At 39.0% G+C, this 5,528-nt stretch overlaps 1 long non-coding RNA gene across 1 annotated transcript; it reads right to left on the reverse strand.

Annotated features, from left to right (window-relative positions):
* Nucleotides 1–3,460: 3,460 nt before the first annotated feature.
* Nucleotides 3,461–4,452, reverse strand: LOC117969105 (uncharacterized). The gene is made up of 3 exons (XR_009320031.1): nucleotides 4,408–4,452; nucleotides 3,748–3,836; nucleotides 3,461–3,550 (listed from the first exon to the last, which is right to left on the reverse strand). It is a non-coding gene; the product is annotated as an uncharacterized LOC117969105 (long non-coding RNA).
* Between the last annotated feature and the right edge of the window lie 1,076 nt (nucleotides 4,453–5,528).

The following is a 5,528-nucleotide window of genomic DNA, read 5'->3' on the forward strand; positions in this document are numbered from 1 at the left end:
ATGCATTGTAGAGTTTTAACATTACTTCCCTTGATTTAAATTCAACACTTCTCACAATATATCCAAGCATCTTGTTAGCCTTTTTTATAGCTTCCCCACATTGTCTAGATGAAGACATTTCTGAGTCAACATAAACTCCTAGGTCTTTTTCATAGCTCCCTTCTTCAATTTCACTATCTCCCATATGATATTTATAATGCACATTTTTATTGCCCGGATGCAATACTTTACACTTTTCTCTATTAAATTTCATTTGCCATGTGTCTGCCCAATTTTGAATGCTGTCTAGATCATTTTGAATGACCTTTGCTGCTTCAACAGTGTTTGCCACTCCTCCTATTTTTGTGTCGTCTGGAAATTTAACGAGTTTGCTTACTATACCAGAATCTAAATCATTAATGTAGATTAGGAATAGCAGAGGACCTAATACTGATCCCTGTGGTACACCACTGCTTACCTCGCTCCATTTTGAGGTTTCTCCTCTAATCAGTACTTTCTGTTTTCTACCTGTTAACCACTCCCTAATCCATGTGCATGCATTTCCTTGAATCCCTACTGCGCTCAGTTTGAGAATTAATCTTTTATGCGGGACTTTGTCAAAAGCTTTCTGGAAATCTAAATAAACCATGTTGTATGCTTTGCAGTTATCCATTTTCAATGTTGCATCCTCAAAAAAGTCAAGTAGGTTAGTTAGACATGATCTCCCTTTCCTAAAACCATGCTGGCTGTCTCCCAGGATATTTTTACCATATAAGTAATTTTCCATTTTGGATCTTATTATAGATCCATAAGTTTACATATAGTAGAAGTCAGGCTTACTGGTCTGTAGTTACCTGGTTTGGTTTTGTCTCCCTTTTTGTGGATTGGTATTACGTTTGCTATTTTCCAGTCTGTCGGTACAACCCCTGTGTCAAGAGACTGTTGCATGAATACAATACAAACACATTCCTCCTTATTCTATGAGTGATGCGGTTTGCTCAGAATTTCACCTGCGGTCTGGTCGTCTTCACTCGAGCTTCATCCCAGCCGTGGACACTTCGTGGGTGTTTAATCGTGGTAATATAATAGTAATAATAAAAAAAGATGCCAAAGATTGAGATTGAAACTTTATTGAAATAAATCAGCAAAAATACATTCAGAAATACAGAGTAGTAGAGTATCATTATCATGCACATCCCTTCATACAATACAATGACATGAATCACATATTTTCTTTGGTACAGCTCGTGTGATTTCTATGTGTTTGCATGAGATGAACATGTTTCACGAATGCATGGATTTGCCCCCCTCCCCTCTGCTCCCCATACACTATAATGAGAAATAAAACTTTTTCAGTGACCCTGTTATTTTTATGTTTTTTACAGGAATGTAAATTAAATATCATCAGAAAAAAATAAGACATTTCCATTTAAATCATAAGATGTAGCAAACCACCCTAATCATAGCCTTAATGACTTCACCCCATGTTGCATTGCACCCTGCAGACTGCATATATATATATATCTGTGTGATAATGCAGACCTATTTAAAGACCATAGGGGGCGCCACAGTGCTAGTATATGCTGCAGCTTCACTTGCATTGCGACAGGCTCGAGTCCTGGAGGGCTTTTCCTCCAGGTAGAAACGCAGCCATGGTTGGAACGCAGACCTGGACTGGAAGAGACCAGCTTGCTGAGCTGCACTAGGACAACTCGTCTCACTTACCAGACAGAGGCTCAGAGTGACCCAGGCTAGAGCTGCCCATGTCATTGCACTGGAGGATCATGTGAAAAGGAGAACTGTCCTTCATCTGCCATCTACCTTAGCCCTGTCCTCCTGATAAGCAATTCAACACCTGTATCCTGGCTGCTGTTTGTAATGTACTGCAGCATCAAGACCTTACAGGTGATTGTATAATTATACAGGAGCTTGCTCCCTTCCTCCCTCAGTAAATGTGTTTGTGGTGCCCTCTATGGGATTTAATAGTACACTGCAAGTTGTACATTCATTCTGTAAATCCATGCTCTGCCATGCCATGGTGAAGAGGCCTGTTACTCTGTTAGCACTCTGAATATATTCTTTACAAGGTGAAAGAAACTTGCACCAGTAACTAATGTAACCTCTATTAGAATCATTTACTACATTAAAACACACACACACCTCACCTTAATATAAATATGTGCTGCACCAGTAAATAACTGAACATATATTTAAATTATCATTAAATTAAAACACACACACCTCACCTTAATATAAATATGTGCGGCACCAGTAAATAATTGAATTTAATTTAATGATCATTTAAATATATAAACACACACACACATCACCTTAATATAAATGTGCTGCACCAGTAAATAATTTAATATATATTTAAATTTTCATTAAAATTAACACACACACCTCACCTTAATATAAACCAGTGCTGCACCAGTAGATAATGTCAGAGTAATATAAACCGTAGATAATGTCAGAGTAATATAAACCAGTAGATAATGTCAGAGTAATATAAACCAGTAGATAATGTCAGATTAATATAAACCGTAGATAATGTCAGAGTAATATAAACCAGTAGATAATGTCAGAGTAATATAAACCAGTAGATAATGTCAGATTAATATAAACCGTAGATAATGTCAGAGTAATATAAACCAGTAGATAATGTCAGAGTAATATAAACCAGTAGATAATGTCAGATTAATATAAACCAGTAGATAATGTCAGAGTAATATAAACCAGTAGATAATGTCAGATTAATATAAACCAGTAGATAATGTCAGATTAATATAAACCAGTAGATGTCAGAGTAATATAAACCAGTAGATAATGTCAGAGTAATATAAACCAGTAGATAATGTCAGATTAATATAAACCAGTAGATAATGCCAGAGTAATATAAACCAGTAGATAATGTCAGAGTAATATAAACCAATAGATAATGTCAGATTAATATAAACCAGTAGATAATGTCAGAGTAATATAAACCAGTAGATAATGTCAGAGTAATATAAACCAGTAGATAATGTCAGATTAATATAAACCAGTAGATAATGCCAGAGTAATATAAACCAGTAGATAATGTCAGAGTAATATAAACCAGTAGATAATGTCAGAGTAATATAAACCAGTAGATAATGTCAGAGTAATATAAACCAGTAGATAATGTCAGAGTAATATAAACCAGTAGATAATGTCAGATTAATATAAACCAGTAGATAATGCCAGAGTAATATAAACCAGTAGATAATGCCAGAGTAATATAAACCAGTAGATAATGTCAGATTAATATAAACCAGTAGATAATGTCAGAGTAATATAAACCAGTAGATAATGTCAGAGTAATATAAACCAGTAGATAATGTCAGATTAATATAAGACAGTGTTGCTCTGAAAGCCCCCACTTGTCATTCTGGGTGCTGGTATCTCACGGCTCGAAGTACTTCTCCTTCTCCTCCTCCTCCTCCTCCTCCTCCTCCTCCTCTTCCTCCTTGTGGAATATCTCCCCGTCTTGTTTTCTCCAGCGCAGATTAACACCGTCCATTGCAATGTTCTTGGAGAGGTGCTCCCGAATCTGAAACAGCAACACAAGAAACACAGTGTTATCAAGGAGCACCACATCTCTCTGTGTATCTATCAGGGAAACGAGAGGAAACTAGAAGGAACTAAAGAGAAGCGAAGTCAACGTGAGATTAGCTCATCAGTGTCACACGAAGCCCAGTACACAGGAAGCAGTGTCAGTTTGGATTTCTGAAAGGGCGTGTCACCTACCTGCTCTAAAATGGCTTCGCTCACTTTGGGGTCCTCAAGATTCACTCCTTCGGGTACGTTTAGTTTGACCCTTGCTGTTGCCATGTTATCTGTGCAGACAGACAGAAGTGTTCACACAGCCATTAAATAAACCTCATGTCAAACAATAAGACCCCACGTAGTCTGTAACATACAGCACAGAATGTGAGTTAAGTGCAGGGCTCAGGTGGGGTGCTGGTACCTAGAACACAAGAAGCAGACGTGTAGAGGTAGACTTTCAAAGATGAACTCTTGTGTTTAGATGTTTAGAGGAGTGTCTAATGTTAGGGCAGTTTTCAACAGTATAAACAGGGTTACCTGTAGACAGATTATTTGCTGGACAATTCTTATTGTATTACTTGTATTGTAACACTTGAAATGTATTTGCTTACGATTGTAAGTCGCCCTGGATAAGGGTGTCTGCTAAGAAATAAATAATAATAATAATAATAATAATACAATATAATGTATCTCTATACATTAGGATTCCAAACCGAAAGACAACCATCTGCTCTCCTAGTGTTGTTGCTGAATAGTTGCACACAGCTCTCCCACAGCTGATATAGCTCTAGTGGATCACATGACACGTAAGGTGAGCTGTCAATCACACTGAACAGACTGCCATCTTCAAACTGCACTTACCTTGAGAGAGCGGAGTGGAAGGGGGCCTCGAGGATTCTGCTTCTTTAAAAAGAAAGAGAGAAAAAATAAAGTTTCTAACAAACCCATATTGCTGCAGTGGTTCTGAATCCACTGAAGTGATTACACTGCATACCTTGAGAGACCGGAGTGGAAGGGGGGCTTGTGGGGTCTGAATCTGTAAAGAAAACACACAACAACAAGATTTAGTGTTTCCTGTTTCAAGTGTATTGTTCAAATGCATTTCAATGAAACTGTGTCTATGCTGCTGTCTCCACCAGGACAATAAATAAATACTAATACAATCAAACAATAAGTCATTTATTACAAAGCCACATTCAAACTGAACTAATGCACTCCATACCTTTAGAGGCTGGTGTTGAGAGAAGGCTTGAGAAGTTTGGATTTGCAGGAGTAAAAATACATCATTTGCATTTCTACATTATTGTTTAAATATATTTGAGTGAAATTGTGTGTGTGTGTGTGTGTCAGTGTGTGTGTGTCAGTGTGTGTGTGAGTGTGTGTGTGTGTCAGTGTGTGTGTGTGAGTGAGAGTGTGTGTGTGTCAGAGTGTGTGTGCGTCAGTGTGTGTGTCAGTGTGTGCGTCAGTGTGTGTGTGTGCGTCAGTGTGTGTGTGTGTGTGTGTGTGTGTGTGTGTGAGTGTGTGTGTGTCAGTGTGTGTGTGAGTGTGTGTGTGTGTCAGTGTGTGTGTGTGAGTGAGAGTGTGTGTGTGTCAGAGTGTGTGTGCGTCAGTGTGTGTGTCAGTGTGTGCGTCAGTGTGTGTGTGTGTGTGTGTGTGTGAGTGTGTGTGTGTGTCAGTGTGTGTGTGTGTGAGTGAGAGTGTGTGTGTGTCAGTGTGTGTGTCAGTGTGTGCGTGTGCGTCAGTGTGTGTGTGTGCGTCAGTGTGTGAGTGTGAGTGTGTGTGTCAGTGTGTGTGTGTCAGTGTGTGCGAGTGTGTGTGTGTGTCTGTGTGTCTGTGTGTGTGTGCGTCAGTGTATGTGAGTGTGTCTGTGTGTGTGTGCGTCAGTGTGTGTGTGCGTCAGTGTGCGTCAGTGTGTGTGTGCGTCAGTGTGTGTGTGTGTGACAGTGTGTGTGCGTCAGTGTGTGTGAGTGTGTGTCAGTCAG

The sequence above is a fragment of the Acipenser ruthenus genome, chromosome 51, assembly GCF_902713425.1.
Source record: "Acipenser ruthenus chromosome 51, fAciRut3.2 maternal haplotype, whole genome shotgun sequence".
NCBI classification, from domain to species: Eukaryota; Metazoa; Chordata; class Actinopteri; order Acipenseriformes; family Acipenseridae; genus Acipenser; species Acipenser ruthenus.